Below are 20,972 nucleotides of genomic sequence, written 5' to 3'. Positions count from 1 at the left end.
CCATTTGGAGGGAATTAGAATCTGTCCCCTCAGCAGAAGCGTTCCATGTCATTTTCCAAAACACAGAACCTCATCTTGGTTGTGTTGTCTATGGATTTCTAATCCTGAAAGGTCAATTTGCTGTGTTTTTTTTTTTTTCTTTCATAATGGCTACTCTGTCCAAAATCTTGCTTGTATTGCATCAGAATACAAAATTTGGGAAGGAAGAAGACAAAACCAACTCAGACCCCGAAAACATTTAGGAAATTGCCACACAAGAAACCACAAATCAGCTGAGGCACCCAAAACAATGACAGCAAGGCAGAATTGGAGCAAGCCAACAGCTGTGCCCTGATTGAAAAAGAACCTTCCTCTTGTGCCCTGAACTCAATATGCCAGTCTCAAAACCAAAGCTCACATCAGAAAATTCATTACAAACCATGATAAATAAGGGAAATGTGAAAAAGCCAAAGAAATGCAAGAGTCCTTTGTGATATTTGGCAGGATTTAGACACAAAGAAACTGGCTGTTTCCAGATTCATCCCCCCTTTCAACAGACCGACTTTGGAATTCTGATTGAATTCACCTCAAAATCGCTCTCACACTCCATTTGGAGGGAATTAGAATCTGTCACCTCAGCAGAAGCGTTCCATATCATTTTCCAAAACACAGAATCTCATCTTGGTTGTGTTGCCTATGGATTTCTAATCCTGAAAGGTCAATTTGCTGTGTTTTTTTTTTTTCTTTCATAATGGCTACTCTGTCCAAAATCTTGCTTGTATTGCATCAGAATACAAAATTTGGGAAGGAAGAAGGCAAAACCAACTCAGGCCCAGAAAACATTTAGGAAATTGCCACTCAAGAAACCAAGTCAGCTGAGGCACCCACAACAATGACAGCAAGCCAGAAGTGGAGCAAGCCAACAGATGTACCATGTTTTAAAAAGAACCTTCCTCTTTTACCCTGAACTCAATATGCCAGCCTCAGAACCAAAGCTCACATCAGAAAATTCAGTACAAACCATGATAAATAAGAAAAAGGAGAAAAAAGCCAAAGAAATGCAAGAATCCGTAATGTTATTGGGCTTAATTTAGTCACATGGAAGCCGGCTGTTCGCGGATTCATTCACCCCTCCAGTTGACTGCCTGTGGAATTCTGACTGAATTAACCTGAAAATCGCAGTGAAACTCAGTTTGGAGGCAATTAATATCTGTAACCTCAGCCAAAGTGTTCCATTTGATTTTGCAAAACACAAATCTCACCTTGGTCGTGTTACCTGTAGATTTCTAAGCTTCAAACGCCTATTTGTTGTGTTTTTCTATTTCATAATGACTACTCTGCCGAAACTCTTGTTTGTATGGCGTCAGAATACAAAATTTGGGTAGGAAGAAGGCAAAAGCAACTCACACCCAGAAAACATTTAGGAAATTGCCGCTCACAAACCACATATCGGCTGAGGCACCCAAAACAATGACAGCAAGCCAGAATTGGAGCAGGCCAACTGCTGTGCCCTGTTTGAAAAAGACCATTCCCCCGGTGCTCTGAACTCCATATTGCAGCCATAAAACCAAAGCTCACATCAGAAAATTCATTACAAACCATGATAAATAGGAAATCAGAGAAAAAAGCCAAAGAAATGCAAGAATCCATAATGACATTTGGCCTTATTAGTCACAAGGAAACCGGCTGTAGCTGGATTCATCCTCTGCTCCAGCTCACTGCCTGTGGAATTCTGACTGAATTAACCTGAAAATCGCAGTGAAACTCAGTTTGGAGGCAATTACTATCTGTCACCTCAGCCAAAGTGTTCCATTTTATTTTCCAAAACACAAAAACTCACCTTGGTCATGTTACCTGTAGATTTCTAAGCTTCAAATGCCTATTTGTTGTGTTTTTTATTTCATATTAGCTACTCTGCCCAAACTCTTGTTTGTATGGCGTCAGAATACAAAATTTGGGAAGGAAGAAGGCAAAACCAACTCAGACCCAGAAAACATTTAGGAAATTGCCACTCAAGAAACCAGAAATCGGCTGAGGCATCCAAAACAATGACAGCAAGCCATAATTGGAGCAAGCCAACAGCGGTACCCTGTTTGAAAAAGAACCTTCCTCTTTTACCCTGAACTCAATATGCCAGCCTCAGAACCAAAGCTCACATCAGAAAATTCATTACAAACCATGATAAATAAGAAAAATGAGAAAAAAGCCAAAGAAATGCAAGAATCTGTAATGATATCGGACTTGATATAGTTGCAAGGAAACCGGCTGTTCCCGGATTCATCCACCCATCCAGCTGCATGCCTATGGAATTCTGACTGAATTAACCTCAAAATAGCAGTGAAACTCATATAGGAGACAATTAATATCTGTCACCTAAGCTAAAGTGTTCCATTTTACTTTGCAAAACACAAAAACTCACCTTGGTCGTGTTACCTGTAGATTTCTAAGCTTCAAACGCCTATTTCTTGTGTTTTTTATATCATAATGGCTATTCTACCCAAACTCTTGTTTGTATGGCGTCAGAATACAAAATTTGGGAAGGAAGAAGGCAAAACCAACTCAGACCCAGAAAACATTTCGCAAATTGCCACTCAAGAAACCACAAATCAGCTGAGGATCCCAAAACAATGAAAGCAAGCCAGAATTGGAGCAGCACAACAGCTGTGCCCTGTTTGAAAAAGAACCTTCCTCTTCTGCCCAGAACTCAATATGCCAGCCTCAGAACCAAAGCTCACATCAGAACATTCATTACAAACCATGATAAATAAGAAAAAGGAGAAAAAAGCAAAAGAAAAGCAAGAATCCATAATGATATAGGGCTTGATATAGTCGCTAGGAAACCTGCTGTTCCCGGATTCATCCACCCCTCCAGCTGACTGCCTGTGGAATTCTGACAGAATTATCCTGAAAATCGCAGGGAAACTCAGTTTGGAGGCAATTAATATCTGTCACCTCAGCCAAAGTGTTCCATTTGATTTTGCAAAACACAAATCTCACCTTGGTCGTGTTACCTGTAGATTTCTAAGCTTCAAACCCCTTTTGTTGAGTTTTTCTATTTCATATTGCCTACTCTGCCGAAACTCTTATTTGTATGGCGTCAGCATACAAAATTTGGGAAGGAAGAAGGCAAAACCAACTCAGACCCAGAAAACATTTAGGAAATTGCCACTCACAAACCACATATCGGCTGAGGCACCCAAAACAATGACAGCAAGCCAGAATTGGAGCAGGTCAACAGCTGTGCCCTGTTTGAAAAAGACCATTCCCCCGGTGCCCTAAACTCCATATTGCAGCCACAAAACCAAAGCTCACATCAGAAAATTCATTACAAACCATGATAAATAGGAAATCAGAGAAAAAAGCCAAAGAAATGCAAGAATCCATAATGACATTTGGCCTTATTAGTCACAAGGAAACCGGCTGTTCCCGGATTCATCCTCTGCTCCAGCTGACTGCCTATGGAATTCTGACTGAATTAACCTGAAAATCGCAGTGAAACTCAGTTTGGAGGCAATTACTATCTGTCACCTCAGCCAAAGTGTTCCATTTTATTTTCCAAAACACAAAAACTAACCTTGGTTATGTTACCTGTAGATTTCTAAGCTTCAAACGGCTATTTGTTGTGTTTTTTATTTCATAATGGCTACTCTGCCCAAACTGTTGTTTGTATGGCGTCAGAATACAAAATTTGAGAAGGAAGAGGGCAAAACCAACTCAGACCCCGAAAACATTTAGGAAATTGCTGCTCAGAATCCACAAATCGGCTGAGGTACTCAAAACAATGACAGGAAGCCAGAATTGGAGCAGGCCAACAGCTGTGCCCTGTTGGAAAAGACCATTCCTCTGGTGCCCTGAACTCCATATTCAGCCACAAACCAAAGCTCACATCTGAAAATTCATTACAAACCATGATAAATAAGAAAACAGAGAAAAAAGCCAAAGAAATGCAAGAATCCATAGTGACATTTGGCCTTATTAGTCACAAGGAAACCGGCTGTTCCCGGATTCATCCACACCTCCAGCTGACAGCCTGTGGAATTCTGACTGAATTAACCTGAAAATCGCAGTGAAACTCAGTTTGGAGGCAATTACTATCTGTCACCTCAGCCAAAGTGTTCCATTTGATTTTCCAAAACACAAAAACTCACTTTGGTCATGTTACTGGTAGATTTTGAAGGTTTAAATGCCTATTTGTTGTGTTTTTTATTTCATAGTGGCTACTCTGCTGAAACTCTTGTTTCTATGGCATCAGAATACATAATTTGGGAAGGAAGAAGGCAAAACCAACTCAGACCCAGAAAACATTTAGGAAATTGCCACTCAAGAAACCAAAAGTCAGCTGAGGCACCCAAAACAATGACAGCAAGGCAGACTTGGAGCAAGCCAACAGCTGTACCCTGATTGAAAAAGAACCTACCTCTTCTGCCCTGAACTCCATATTGCAGCCTCAAAACCAAAGCTCACATCAGAAAATTCATTACAAACCATAAAAAATAAGAAAAATGAGAAAAAAGACAAGGAAATGCAAGAATCCATAATATTGGGCTTGATTCAGTCGCAAGGAAACCGGCTGTTCCCGGATTCATCCAGCCCTCCAGCTGACTGCCTGTGGATTTCTAACTGAATTAACCTGAAAATCACAGTGAAACTCCGTTTGGAGGCAATTACTATCTGTCACCTCAGCCAAAGTGTTCCATTTTATTTTCGTAAACACAAAAACTCACCTTGGTCATGTTACCTGTAGATTTCTAAGCTTCAAACGCCTATTTGTTGTGTTTTTTCTTTCATAATGGCTATTCTGCCCAAACTCTTGTTTGTATGGCAGCAGAAAAGAAAATTTGGATACGAAGACGGTAAAACCAACTCAGACCCAGAAAACATTTAAAAAATTGCCGCTCAAGAAACCAAAATCAGCTGAGGCAGCCAAAACAATGAAGGCAAGCCAGAATTGGAGCAAGCCACAGCTGTACCCTGTTTAAAATGACCATACTTCCAGTGCCGTGAACTCCATACTGCAGCCTCAAAACCAAAGCTCACATCAGAAAATTCATTACAAACCATGATAAATAAGAAAACATAGAAAAAAGCCAAAGAAATGCAAGAATTCATAATGATATTGGGCTTGATTCAGTCGCAAGGAAACCGGCTGTTCCCGGATTCATCCACCCCTCCAGCTGACTGCCTGTGCAATTCTGACTGAATTAACCTGAAAATCGCAGTGAAACTCAGTTTGGAGGCAATTAATATCTGTCACCTCAGCCAAAGTGTTCCATTTGATTTTCCAAAACACAAAAACTCCCCTTGGTCATGTTACCTGTAGATTTATAAGCTTCAAAATCCTATTTGCTGTGTTTTTTTTGTCATAATGGCTACTCTCCCCAAACTCTTGTTTGTAGAAATCAGAATACAAAATTTGGGAAGGTAGAAGGCAAAACCAACTCAGACGCAGAAAACATGTAGGAAATTGCAGCTCAGGAAACCACAAATCGGCTGAGGCTCAAAACAATGACAGCAAGCCAGAATTGGAGCAGGCCAACAGCTTTACCCTGTTTAAAAGGTCCATTCCCCCGGTGCCCTGAACTCCATATTTCAGCCTCAAAACCAAAGCTGACATCAGAAAATTCATTACAACCCATGATAAATAAGAAAAAGGAGAAAAAAGCCAAAGAAATGCAAGAATCCATAATGATATTGGGCTTGATTTAGTTGCAAGGAAACTGGCTGTTCCCGGATTCATCCACCCCTCCAGCTGACTGCCTGTGGAATTCTGACTGAATTCACCTGAATATCGCAGTGAAACTCAGTTTGGAGGCAATTAATATCTGTCACCTCAGCCAAAGTGTTCCATTTTTTTTTCCAAAACACAAAAACTCACCTTGGTAATGTTACCTGTAGATTTCTAAGCTTCAAATGCCTATTTGTTGTGGTTTTTATTTCATAATTGCTACTCTGTCCAAACTCTTGTTTGTGTTGCATCAGAATACAAAATTAGGGAAGGAAGAAGGAAAAACCAACTCAGATGCACAAAACATTTAGGAAATTGCCGCTCAAGAAACCACAAATTAGCTGAGGTATCGAAAACAATGACAGCAAGCCAGAATTGGAGCAGGACAACAGCTGTGCCCTGATTGAGATAGAACCTTCCTCTTGTGCCATGAACTCCATATTGCAGCCTCAAAACCAAAGCTCACATCAGAAAATTCATTACAAACCATAAAAAATAAGAAAAATGATAAAAAAGCCAAAGAAATGGAAGAATCCATAATGATATTGGGCTTGATTTAGTCGCAAGGAAAGTGGCTGTTCCCAGATACATCCACCCCTCCAGCTGACAGCCTGTGGAATTCTGAGTGAATTAACCGGAGAAACACAGTGAAACTCAGTTTGGAGGCAATTAATATCTGTCACCTCAGCCAAAGTGTTCCATTTGATTTTCCAAAACACAAAACCTCACCTTGGTCGTGTTACCTGTGGATTTCAAAGCTTCAAATGCCTATTTGTTGTGTTTTTATTTCATAATGGCTACTCTCCCCAAACTCTTGTTTGTATGGCATCAGAATACAACATTTGGGAAGGAAGAAGGCAAACCCAATTCAGACCCAGAAAACATTTAGGAAATTGCCGCTCAAGAAACTAAAAGTCAGCTGAGTCACCCAAAACAATGACAGCAAGCCAGAATTGGAGCAGGCCAACAGGTGTGCCCTGTTTGAAAAAGACCATTCCTCCGTTACCCTGAACTCCATATTGCAGCCTCAAAACCGAAGCTCACATCAGAAAATTCATTACAAACCATGATGAATAATGGAAATGTGAAAAAGCCAAAGAAATGCAAGAGTCCTTTGTGATACTTGGCGGGATTAGACAAAAGGAACCTGGCTGTTTCCAGATTCATCCCCCCATCCACAGACTGACTTTGGACTTCTGATTGAATTCACCTCAAAATCCCACTCACATTCAATTTGGATGAATTAGTATCTCTCCCCTCAGCAGAAGGGTTCCATATCATTTTCCAAACCACAGAAACTCATCTTGGTCATGTTGCCTGTAGATTTCTAATCCTGAAAGGCCAATTTGCTGTGTTTTTTGTTTTCTTTCATAATGGCTACTCTGTCGACAATCTTGCTTGTATTGCATGAGAATACACAATTTGGGTATGAAGAAGGGAAAACCAACTCAGACCCAGAAAATATTCAGCAAACTGACCCTCAAGAAACCAAAAGTCAGCTGAGGCACCCAACAATGACAGCAAGCCAGAATTGGAGCAAGCCAACAACTGTGCCCCAATTGAAAAAGAACCATTCTCTTGTGCCATGAACTCCATATTGCAGCCTCAAAACCAAAGCTCACATCAGAAAATTCATTACGAGCCATGATAAATAAGGGAAATGTGAAAAAGCCAAAGAAATGCAAGAGTCCTTTGTGATATTTGGCTGGATTTAGACACAAGGAAACTGGCTGTTTCAGGATTCATCCCACCCTTAAACAGACTGACTTTGGAATTCTGATTGAATTCACCTCAAAATTGCACTCACACTCAATTTGGAGGAAATTAGTATCTGTCCCCTCGGCAGAAGGAGTCCAAGTCATTTTCCAAAACAAAGAAACTCATCTTTATTGTGTTGCCTGTACAGTTCTAAACTTGAAAGGCCAATTTGCTTTGTTTTTTTTTTTTCTTTCATAATGGCTACTCTGTCAAAATCTTGCCTGTATTGCATCAGAATACAAAATTTGGGAATAAGAAGGCAAAACTAACTCAGACCCAGAAAACATTTAGGATATTGCCACTCAAGAATCCACAAATCAGCTGAGGCACCCAAAACAATGACAGCAAGCCAGAATTGGAGCAGGCCAACAGCTGTGCCCTGATTGAAAAACAACCTTCCTCTGGTGCCCTGAACTGAATATGCCAGCTTAAAACCAAAGCTCACATCAGAAAACTCATTACAAACCATGATACATAAGAAAAATGAGAAAAAAGCCAAAGAAACGCAAGAATCCATAATGATATTGGGCTTGATTTAGTCAAAAGGAAACCGGGTATTCCCAGATTCATCCACCCCTCCAGCTGACTGCCTGTGGAATTCTGACGGAATTATCCGGAAAATCGCAGGGAAACTCAGTTTGGAGGCAATTAATATCTGTCACCTCAGCCAAAGTGTCCCATTTTATTTTCCAAAACACAAAAACTCACCTTGGTCGTATTACCTGTGGATTTCTAAGCTTCAAACGCCTATTTATTGTGTTTTTTTTTTTTTTTTATGGCAAAATGGCAAGTCTGTCCAAACTCTTTTTTGTATTGGGTCAGAATACAAAATTTTGGAAGGAAGAAGGAATACCAACTCAGACGAACAAAACATTTAGGAAATTGATGCTCAAGAAACCTCAAATCGGCGGAGGCAACCAAAACAATGACAGTAAGCCAGAATTGGAGTAACCCAGCAGCTGTGCCCTGATTGAATAAGAACCTTCCTCTTGTGCCCTGAACTCCATATGCCAGCCTCAAAACCGAAGCTCACATCAGAAAATTCATTACAAACCATAATAAATCAGAAAAATGAGACAAAAGCCAAAGAAATGCAAGAATCCATAATGATGTTGGAATGGATTTAGTTTCAAGGAAACCGGCTGTTCCCAGATTCATCCACCCCTCCAGCTGACTGCCTGTGGAATTCTGACTGAATTAACTGGAAAATCGCAGTGAAACTCAGTTTGGAGGCAATTAATATATGTCACCTCAGCCAAACTGTTCCATTTGATTTTCCAAAACACAAAAACTCACCTTGGTCATGTTACCTCTGGATTTCTAAGCTTCAAAACATATTTGTTGTGTTTTTTATTTCATAATGGCCACTCTGCCCAAACTCTTCTTTGTATTGCGTCAGAATACAAAATTTGGGAAGGAAGAAGGCAAAACCAACTCAGACCCAGAAAACTTTTAAGAAATTGCTGCTCAAAAAACGTCAAATTGGCGGAGGCACCCAAAACAATGACAGCAAGCCAGAATTGGAGCTGGCCAACAGCTATGCTCTGTTTGAAAAAGACCGTTCCCCCGGTGCCCTGAACTCCATATTACAGCCTCAAAACCAAAGCTCACATCAGAAAATTCATTACAAACCATGATAAATAAGAAAAATGAGAAAAAAGCCAAAGAAATGCAAGAATCCATAATGATATTGGGCTTCATTTAGTCGCAAGAAAACGGGCTGTTCCCGGATTCATCCACCCCTCCTGCTGACTGCCTGTGGAATTCTGACTGAATTAACCTGAAAATCGCAGTGAAACTCAGTTTGGAGGCAATTAATATCTGTCACCTCAGCCAAAGTGTTCCATTTTATTTTCCAAAACACAAAAACTCACCTTTGTTGTGTTACCTGTAGATTTCTAAGCTTCAAAGCCTATTTGTGGTGTTTTTTATTTCATAATGGCTACCCTGCCGAAACTCTTGTTTGCATGGCATCAGAATACAAAATTTGGGAAGGAAGAAGGCAAAACCAACTCAGAGCCAGAAAACATTTAGGAAATTGCCGCTCAAGAAACCACAAATCGGCTGAGGCACTCAAAACAATGACAGCAAGCCAGAATTGGTGCAGGCCAACAGCTGTGCCCTGTTTGAAAAAGACCATTCCTCAGTTGCCCTGAACTCCATATTGCAGCCTCAAAACCAAAGCTCACATCAGAAAATTCATTACAAAGCATGCTATATCAGAAAAAGGAGAAAAAAGCCAAAGAAATGCAAGAATCAAGAATGATATTGGGCTTGATTTAGTCGCAAGGAAACCGGCTGTTCCCGGATTCATCCACACCTCCAGCTGACTGCCTGTGGATCTGACTGAATTCACCTGAAAATCGCAGTGAAACTCTTTTTGGAGGCAATTAATATCTGTCACCTCAGCCAAAGTGTTCCATTTTATTTTCCAAAACACAAAAACTCACCTTGCTCGTGTTACCTATGGATTTATAAGCTTCAAAACCTATTTGTTGTGATTTTATTGCATAATGGCTACTCTCCCCAAACTCTTGTTTGTATGGCGTCAGAATACAACATTTGGGAAGGAAGAAAGCAAAACCAACTCAGACCCTGAAAACATGTAGTAAATTGTCACTCAAAAGACCAATAATCGGCTGAGGCACCCAAAACAATGACAGCAAGGCAGAATAGGAGCAAGTCAACAGCTGTGCACTTTTTGAAAAATAACCTTCCTCCGGTGCCCTGAACTCCATATTGCAGCCTCAAAACCAAAGCTCACATCAGAAAATTCATTACAAACCATGATAAATAAGAAAAATGAGAAAAAAGCCAAAGAAATGCAAGAATCCATAATGATATTGGGCTTGATTGAGTTGCAAGGAAACCGGCTGTTCCCGGATTCATCAACCCCTCCAGCTGATGCCTGTGGAATTATGACTGAATTAACTGGAAAATCGCAGTGAACCTCAGTTTGGAGGCAATTAATATCTGTCACCTCAGCCAAAGTGTTCCATTTGATTTTTCAAAACACAAAAACTCACCTTGGTCGTGAACCTGTAGATTTCTAAGCTTCAAACGCCTATTTGTTGTGTTTTTTATTTCATAATCGCTACTCTGTCTGAACTCATGTTTGTATTGCGTCACAATACAAAATTTGGGAAGGAAGAAGGTAAAAACCTCTCAGACCCAGAAAACATTTAGGAAATTGCCGCTCAAGAAACCAAAAGTCAGCTGAGGCACCCAAAACAATGACAGCAAGGCAGACTTGGAGCAAGTCAACAGCTGTGCCCTGTTTGAAAAAGAACCTTCCTCTTCTGCCCTGAACTCAATATGCCAGCCTCAGAACCAAAGCTCACATCAGAAAATTCATTACAAACCATGATAAATAAGAAAAATGAGAAAAAAGCCAAAGAAATGCTAGAATCCATAATGATATTGGGCTTGATTTAGTCGCAAGGAAATTGGCTGTTCCCAAATTCATCCACCCCTCCAGCTGACTGCCTGTGGAATTATGACTGAATTAACCTGAAAATCGCAGTGAACCTCAGTTTGGAGGCAATTAATATCTGTCACCTCAGCCAAAGTGTTCCATTTTATTTTCCAAAATCAAAAACTCACCTTGGTCTCGTTACGAGTAGACTTATAAGCTTCAAACGCCTATTTGTTGTGTTTTTTATTTCATAATGACTACTCTGTCCAAACTCTTGTTTGTATTCCATCAGAATACAATATTTGGGAAGGAAGAAGGCAAAACCAACTCAGACCCAGAAAACATTTAGGACATTGCCGCTCAAGATACCAAAAGTCAGCTGAGGCTCCCAAAACAATGACAGCAAGCCAGAATTGGAGCAAGCCAACAGCTGTACCCTGTTTGAAAAAGACCATTCCTCAGGTGCCCTGAACTCAATATTGCAACCTCAAAACCAAAGCTCACATCAGAAAATTCATTACAAACCATGATAAATAAGAAAAAGGAGAAAAAAGCCAAAGAAATGCAAGAATCAAGAATGATATTGGGCTTGATTTAGTCGCAAGGAAACTGGCTGTTCCCGGATTCATCCACACCGCCAGCTGACTGCCTGTGGACTTCTGACTGAATTCACCTGAAAATCGCAGTGAAACTCAGTTTGGATGCTATTAATATCTGTGACCTCAACAAAGTGTTCCATTTTATTTTCCAAAACACAAAAACTCACCTTGGTCGTGTTACCTGTATTTTTCTAAGCTTCAAACGCCTTTTTGTTGTGTTTTTTATTTCATAATGGCTACTTTAAACAAACTCTTGTTTGTATTGCGTCAGAATACAACATTTGGGAAGGAAGAAGGCAAAACCAACTCAGACCCAGAAAACCTTTAGGAAATTGCCGCTCAAGAAACTACAAATCGGCTGAGGCACTCAAAACAATGACAGCAAGCCAGAATTGGAGCAGCACAACAGCTGTGCCCTGTTTGAAAAAGACCATACCTCTGGTGCCCTGAACGCCATATTACAGCCTCAAAACCAAAGCTGACATCAGAAAATTCATTACAAACCATGATAAATAAGAAAAATGAGAAAAAAGCCAAAGAAATGCAAGAATCCATAATGAGATTGGGCTTGATTCAGTCGCAAGGAAATGGGCTGTTCCCGGATTCATCCACCCCTCCAGCTGACTGCCTGTGGAATTCTGACTGAATTAACCTGAAAATCGCAGTGAAACTCAGTTTGGAGGCAATTAATATCTGTCACCTCAGCCAAAGTGTTCCATTTGATTTTCCAAAACACAAAAACTCCCCTTGGTCGTGTTACCTGTAGATTTCTAAGCTTCTAACACCTATTTGTTGTGTTTTTTATTTCATAATGGCTGCTCTGTCCAAACTCTTGTTTGTAATGCGACAGAATACAAAATTTGGGAAGGAAGAAGGCAAAACCAACTCAGACCCAGAAAACATTTAGGAAATTGCCACTCAACAAACCAAAATTGAGCTGAGGCATGCAAAACAATGACAGCAAGCCAGAATTGGAGCAAGCCAAGAGCTGTGCCCTGTTTAAAAAAAAAAAACCTTCCTCTTGTGCCCTAAACTCCATATTGCAGCCTCAAAACCAAATCTCACATCAGAAAATTCATTACAAAGCAGGATAAATCAAAAAATGAGAAAAATGCCAAAGAAATACAGGAGACCTTTCTGATATTGGGCTGGATTTAGTCGCAAGGAAACCGGCTGCTCCCAGATTCATCCACCCCTCCAGCTGACTTCCTGTGGAATTCTCACTGAATTAACCTGAAAATCGCAGGGAAACTCAGTTTGGAGGCCATTAATATCTGTGACCTCAACAAAGTGTTCCATTTTATTTTCCAAAACACAAATACTCACCTTGGTCGTGTTTCGAGTAGACTTATAAGCTTCAAACGCCTATTTGTTGTGTTTTTTATTTCATAATGACTGCTCTGTCCAAACTCTTGTTTGTATTCCATCAGAATACAATATTTGGGAAGGAAGAAGGCAAAACCAACTCAGACCCAGAAAACATTTAGGACATTGTGGCTCAAGAAACCACAAATCGGCTGAGGCACCCAAAACAATGACAGCAAGCCAGAATTGGAGCAAGCCAACAGCTGTACCCTGTTTGAAAAAGACCATTCCTCCGGTGCCCTGAACGCCATATTGCCGCCTCAAAACCAAAGCTCACATCAGAAAATTTATTACAAACCATGATAAATAAGAAAAAGGAGAAAAAAGCCAAAGAAATGCAAGAATCAAGAATGATATTGGGCTTGATTTAGTCGCAAGGAAACCGGCTGTTCCCGGATTCATCCACACCTCCAGCTGACTGCCTGTGGACTTCTGACTGAATTCACCTGAAAATCGCAGTGAAACTCAGTTTGGAGGCTAGTAATATCTGTGACCTCAACAAAGTGTTCCATTTTATTTTCCAAAACACAAAAACTCACCTTGGTCGTGTTACCTGTATTTTTCTAAGCTTCAAACGCCTTTTTGTTGTGTTTTTTATTTCATAATGGCTACTCTGCCCAAACTCTTGTTTGTATTGCGTCAGAATACAACATTTGGGAAGGAAGAAGGCAAAACCAACTCAGACCCAGAAAACCTTTAGGAAATTGCCGCTCAAGAAACCACAAATCGGCTGAGGCACTCAAAACAATGACAGCAAGCCAGAATTGGAGCAGCACAACAGCTGTGCCCTGTTTGAAAAAGACCATACCTCTGGTGCCCTGAACACCATATTACAGCCTCAAAACCAAAGCTGACATCAGAAAATTCATTACAAACCATGATAAATAAGAAAAATGAGAAAAAAGCCAAAGAAACGCAAGAATCCATAATGAGATTGGGCTTGATTCAGTCGCAAGGAAATGGGCTGTTCCCGGATTCATCCACCCCTCCAGCTGACTGCCTGTGGAATTCTGACTGAATTAACCTGAAAATCGCAGGGAAACTCAGTTTGGAGGCAATTAATATCTGTCACCTCAGCCAAAGTGTTCCATTTCATTTTCCAAAACACAAAAACTCACCTTGGTCGTGTTACCTGTAGATTTCTAAGCTTCTAACACCTATTTGTTGTGTTTTTTATTTCATAATGGCTGCGCTGTCCAAACTCTTGTTTGTAATGCGACAGAATACAAAATTTTGGAAGGAAGAAGGCAAAACCAACTCAGACCCAGAAAACATTTAGGAAATTGCCACTCAACAAACCAAAATTGAGCTGAGGCTTGCAAAACAATGACAGCAAGCCAGAATTGGAGCAAGCCAAGAGCTGTGCCATGTTTAAAAAAAAAAAACCTTCCTCTTGTGCCCTAAATTCCATATTGCAGCCTCAAAACCAAATCTCACATCAGAAAATTCATTACAAAGCAGGATAAATCAAAACATGAGAAAAATGCCAAAGAAATACAGGAGACCTTTCTGATATTGGGCTGGATTTAGTCGCAAGGAAACCAGCTGCTCCCAGATTCATCCACCCCTCCTGCTGACTGCCTGTGGAATTCTGACTGAATTAACCTGAAAATCGCAGTCAAACTCAGTTTGGAGGCCATTAATATCTGTGACCTCAACAAAGTGTTCCATTTTATTTTCCAAAACACAAATACTCACCTTGGTCGTGTTTCGAGTAGACTTATAAGCTTCAAACGCCTATTTGTTGTGTTTTTTATTTCATAATGACTGCTCTGTCCAAACTCTTGTTTGTATTCCATCAGAATACAAAATTTGGGAAGGAAGAAGGCAAAACCAACTCAGACCCTGAAAACATTTAGGACATTGTGGCTCAAGAAACCACAAATCGGCTGAGGCACCCAAAACAATGACAGCAAGCCAGAATTGGAGCAAGCCAACATCTGTACCCTGTTTGAAAAAGACCATTCCTCCGGTGCCCTGAACGCCATATTGCCGCCTCAAAACCAAAGCTCACATCAGAAAATTTATTACAAACCATGATAAATAAGAAAAAGGAGAAAAAAGCCAAAGAAATGCAAGAATCAGGAATGATATTGGGCTTGATTTAGTCGCAAGGAAACCAGCTGTTCCCAGATTCATCCACCCCTCCAGCTGACTGCCTGTGGAATTATGACTGAATTAACCTGAAAATCGCAGGGAAACTCAGTTTGGAGGCAATTAATATCTGTCACCTCAGCCAAAGTGTTCCATTTGATTTTCCAAAACACAAAACTTCACCTTGGTCGTGTTACCTGTAGATTTCTAAGCTTCAAACGCCTTTTTGTTTTGTTTTTTATTTCCTAATGGCTACTCTGCTGAAACTCTTGTTTGTATTGCATCAGAATACAAATTTGGGAAGGAAGAAGGCAAAACCAACTCAGACCCAGAAAACCTTTAGGAAATTGCCGCTCAAGAAACCACAAATCGGCTGAGGCACTCAAAACAATGACAGCAAGCCAGAATTGGAGCAGGCCAACAGCTGTGCCCTGTTTGAAAAAGACCATACCTCTGGTGCCCTGAACTCCATATTGCAGACTCAAAACCAAAGCTGACATCAGAAAATTCATTACACAGCATGCTATATCAGAAAAAGGAGAAAAAAGCCAAAGAAATGCAAGAATCCATAATGACATTGGGCTTGATTCAGTCGCAAGGAAACGGGCTGTTCCCGGATTCATCCACCCCTCCAGCTGACTGCCTGTGGAATTCTGACTGAATTAACCTGAAAATCGCAGTGAAACTCAGTTTGGAGGCAATTAATATCTGTCACCTCAGCCAAAGTGTTCCATTTGATTTTCCAAAACACAAAAACTCCCCTTGGTCGTGTTACCTGTAGATTTCTAAGCTTCAAACGCCTATTTGTTGTGTTTTTTATTTCATAATGGCTACTCTGCCCAAACTTTTGTTTCTATTGCGTCAGATTACAAAATTTGGGAAGGAAGAAGGCAAAACCAACTCAGACCCAGAAAACATTTAGGAAATTGCCGCTCAAGAAACAAAGGGCCGCTGAGGAAGCCAAAACCTTGAAAGCAAGACAGAATTGGAGCAAGCCAACAGCTGTGCCCTGATTGAAAAAGACCATTCCTCCGGTATCCTGAACTCGATATTGCAACCTCAAAACCAAACCTCAGATCAGAAAATTCATTACAAATCATGATAAATAAGAAAAATCAAAAAATCCAAAGAAATGCAGGAGTTCTTAGTGATATTGGGCTTGATTTATTCCCTTGTTAATGGCTGTTTCCAGATTCTTCTATACCTCCCAACTGAGTGTCTGTGGTTTCTGCTGAATTAAAATGAAATTCGCTGTGAAACTCGGTTTGGAGGCAATTAATATCTGTCACCTCAGCAAAAGTGTTCCATGTCTTTTTCCAAAACACAAAATCTCACCTTGGTCGTGTTACCTGTAGCTTTCAAAAGCCTATTTGATGTGTTTTTTATTTCATAATGTCTATTCTGTCCAAACTCTTGTTTGTATTGCGTCACAATACAAAATTTGGGAAGTAAGAGGACAAAACCATCTGAGACTCAGAAAACGTTTAGGAAATTGCCACTCAAGAAACCTCAAATCGGCGGAGGCACCCAAAATAATGACAGCAAGCCAGAATTGGAGCAAGCCAGCAGCTGTGCCCTGATTGAAAAAGACCATTCCTCCGGTGCCCTGATCTGCATATTGCAGCCTCAAAACCAAAGCTCACATCAGAAAATTCATTACAAACCTTCATACATAAGAAAAATGAGAAAATACCCAAAAATGCAAGAATCCAGAATGATATTGGGCTGGATTTGTTCGCAAGGAAACCGGCTGTTCCCGGATTCATCCAACCCTGCAGCTGACTGCCTGTGGAATTCTGACTGAATTAACCTGAAAATCGCAGTGAAACTCAGTTTGGAATCAATTAATAACTGTCACCTCAGCTAAAGTGTTCCACTTTATTTTCTAAAACACAAAAACTCACCTCGGTCGTGTTACCTGTAGATTTCTAAGCTTCAAACGCCTATTTGTTGTTTTTTTTGTTTCATAATGGCTACTCTGCCCAAACTCTTGTTTGTATTTGGGCAGAATACAAATATTGGGAAGGAAGAAAGCAAAACCAACTCAGACCCAGAAAACATTTAGGAAATTGCCGCTCAAGCAACAAAGGGCCGCTGAGGAACCCAAATCTTTGAAAGCAAGACAGAATTGGAGCAAGCCAACAGCTGTGCCCTGATTGAAAAAGACCATTCCTCCGGTGTCCTGAACTCGATATTGCAACCTCAAAACCAAACCTCTGATCAGAAAATTCATTACAAACCATGATAAAAAAGAAAAATCAGAAAAAATCCAAAGAAATGCAGGAGTTCTTAGTGATATTGGGCTTGATTTATTCCCTTGTTAATGGCTGTTTCCAGATTCTTCTACACCTCCCAGCTGAGTGTCTGTGGTTTCTGACTGAATTAAAATGAAATTCGCTGTGAAACTCGGTTTGGAGGCAATTAATATCTGTCACCTCAGCAAAAGTGTTCCATGTCTTTTTACAAAACACAAAATCTCACCTTGGTCGTGTTACCTGTAGCTTTCAAAAGCCTATTTGATGTGTTTTTTATTTCATAATGTCTACTCTGTCCAAAGTCTTGTTTGTATGCCTCAGAAAAGAAAATTTGGGAAGGAAGACGGCAAAACCAACTCAGACCCAGAAAACATTTAGGAAATTGCCGCTCAAGAAACCGAAAGTCAGCTGAGGCACCCAAATAAATGGCAGCAAGCCAGAATTGGAGCAGGCCAAAGCTGTGCCCTGTTTGAAAAAGACCATTCCTCCGGTGCCCTGAACTCCATATTGCAGCCTCAAAACCAAAGATCACATCAGAAAATTCATTACAAACCATGATAAATAAGAAAAATGAGAAAAAAGCCAAAGAAATGCAAGAATCCATAATGATATTGGGCTGGATTTAGTCGCAAGGAAACCGGCTGTTCCCGGATTCATCCACCCCTCCAGCTGACAGCTTGTGGAATTCTGACTGAATTAACCTGAAAATCGCAGTGAAACTCAATTTGGAGGCAATTAATATCTGTCACCTCAGCCAAAGTGTTCCATTTGATTTTCCAAAACACAAAAACTCACCTTGGTTGTGTTACCTGTAGATTTCTAAGCTTCAAACGCCTATTTGTTGTGTTTTTTATTTCATAATGGCTACTCTGCCCAAACTTTTGTTTCTATTGCGTCAGATTACAAAATTTGGGAAGGAAGAAGGCAAAACCAACTCAGACCCAGAAAACATTTAGGAAATTGCCGCTCAAGAAACAAAGGGCCGCTGAGGAAGCCAAAACCTTGAAAGCAAGACAGAATTGGAGCAAGCCAACAGCTGTGCCCTGATTGAAAAAGACCATTCCTCCGGTGTCCTGAACTCGATATTGCAACCTCAAAACCAAACCTCAGATCAGAAAATTCATTACAAACCATGATAAATAAGAAAAATCAGAAAAAATCCAAAGAAATGCAGGAGTTCTTAGTGATATTGGGCTTGATTTATTCCCTTGTTAATGGCTGTTTCCAGATTCTTCTATACCTCCCAGCTGAGTGTCTGTGGTTTCTGACTGAATTAAAATGAAATTCGCTGTGAAACTCGGTTTGGAGGCAATTAATATCTGTCACCTCAGCAAAAGTGTTCCATATCTTTTTCCAAAACACAAAATCTCACCTTGGTCGTGTTACCTGTAGCTTTCAAAAGCCTATTTGATGTGTTTTTTATTTCATAATGTCTATTCTGTCCAAAATCTTGCTTGTATTACGTCAGAATACAAAATTTGGGAAGGAAGAGGACAAAAACAACTGAGACTCAGAAAACGTTTAGGAAATTGCCACTCAAGAAACCTCAAATCGGCGGAGGCACCCAAAACAATGACAGCAAGCCAGAATTGGAGCAAGCCAGCAGCTGTGCCCTGATTGAAAAAGACCATTCCTCCGGTGCCCTGAACTCCATATTGCAGCCTCAAAACCAAAGCTCACATCAGAAAATTCATTACAAACCATGATAAATAAGAAATATCAGAATAAAGCCAAAGAAATGCAAGAATCCATAATGATATTGGGCTTCATTTAGTTACAAGGAAACCGGCTATTCCCGGATTCATCCACCCCTCCAGCTGACTGCCTGTGGAATTCTGACTGAATTAACCTGAACGGAGGCAGTTAATATCTGTCACCACAGCCAACTTGTTCCATTTGATTTTCCAAAACACAAAATCTCACCTTGGTCGTGTTACCTGTAGCTTCAAAAGCCTATTTGTTGTGTTTTTTTTTATTTCCTAAAGGCTACTCTGTCCAAACTCTTGTTTGTATTGTGTCAGAATACAAAATTTGGGAAGGAAGAAGGAAAACCAACTCAGACCAAGAAAACATTTAGGATATTGATGCTCAAGAAACCAAAAGTCAGCTGAGGCACCCAAAACAATGACAGCAAGCCAGAATTGGAGCAAGCCAACAGCTGTGACCTGATTGAATAAGAACCTTCCTCTTGTGCCCAGAACTCCATATGCCAGCCTCAAAACCAAAGCTCACATCAGAAAATTCATTACAAACCACTAGAATTAAGAAAAATGAGAAAAAGGCCAAAGAAATTCAAGAATTCATAATGATATTGGGCTTGATTTAGTCGCAAGGAAACCGTATATTCCAAGATTCATCCACCTCTCCAGCTGATGCCTGAGGAATATTGACTGAATTAACCTGAACGGAGGCAGTTAATATCTGTCACCTCAGCCAAAGTGTTCCATTTCATTTTCCAAAAAAAAATCTCACCTTGGTTGTGTTACCTGTAGCTTTCAAAAGCCTATTTGATGTGTTTTTTTATTTCATAATGGCTATTCTGTCCAAACTCTTGTTTCTGTTGCGTCAGAATACAAAATTTGGGAAGGAAGAGGACAAAACCAACTGAGACTCAGAAAACGTTTAGGAAATTGCCACTCAAGAAACCTCAAATCGGCGGAGGCACCCAAAACAATGACAGCAAGCCAGAATTGGAGCAGGCCAACAGCTGTGCCCTGATTGAAAAAGACCATTCCTCCGGTGCCCTGAACTCCATACTGCAGCCTCAAAACCAAAGCTCACATCAGAAAATTCATTACAAACCATGATAAATAAGAAAAATGAGAAAATAGACAAAGAAATGCAAGAATCAAGAATGATATTGGGCTGGATTTAGTTGCAAGGAAACCGGCTGTTCCCGGATTCATCCACCCATCCAGCTGACTGCCTGTGGAATTCTGACTGAATTAACCTGAACGGAGGCAGTTAATATCTGTCACCACAGCCAAAGTGTTCCATTTTATTTTCCAAAACACAAAATCTCACCTTGGTCGTGTTACCTGTATCTTCAAAAGCCTATTTGTTGTGTTTTTTATTTCCTAATGGCTACTCTGTCCAAACTCTTGTTTGTATTGTGTCAGAATGCAAAATTTGGGAAGGAAGAAGGAAAACCAACTCAGACCCAGAAAACATTTAGGAAATTGCCACTCAAGAAACCACAAATCGGCTGAGGCACCCAAAACAATGACAGCAAGCCAGAATTGGAGCAAGCCAACAGCTGTGCCCTGATTGAAAAAGAACCTTCCTCTTGTGCCCTGAACTCAATATGCCAGCCTCAAAACCAAAGCTCACATCAGAAAATTCATTACAAACCATGATAAATAAGAAAAATGAGAAAAAAAGTCAAAGAAATGCAAGAATCCAGAATGATATTGGCCTTGATACTGTCGCAAGGAAACCGGCTGTTCCCAGATTCATCCACCCCTCCAGTTGACAGCCTGTGGAATTCTGACTGAATTAACCTGAACGAAGGCAGTTAATATCTGTCACCACAGCCTAAGTGTTCCATTTTATTTTTTCAAAACACAAAATCTCACCTTGGTCGTGTTATCTGTAGCTTAAAACACCTATTTGATGTGTTTTTTATTTCATAATGGCTACTCTGTCCAAACTCTTGTTTGTATTGCGTCAGAATAAAAATTTGGGAAGGAAGAAGGCAAAACCAACTCAGACCCAGAAAACGTTTAGGAAATTGCCATTCAAAAATCCAAATTCAGCTGAGGCACCCAAAACAATGACAGCAA

This window comes from Oryctolagus cuniculus, chromosome 16, assembly GCF_051225735.1.
Source record: "Oryctolagus cuniculus isolate XC-2025 breed Fujian yellow rabbit chromosome 16, ASM5122573v1, whole genome shotgun sequence".
In the NCBI taxonomy this organism is placed as follows: domain Eukaryota; kingdom Metazoa; phylum Chordata; class Mammalia; order Lagomorpha; family Leporidae; genus Oryctolagus; species Oryctolagus cuniculus.
The sequence above is the reverse complement of the archived record's forward strand: the minus strand, read 5'-3'. Positions refer to the sequence as shown.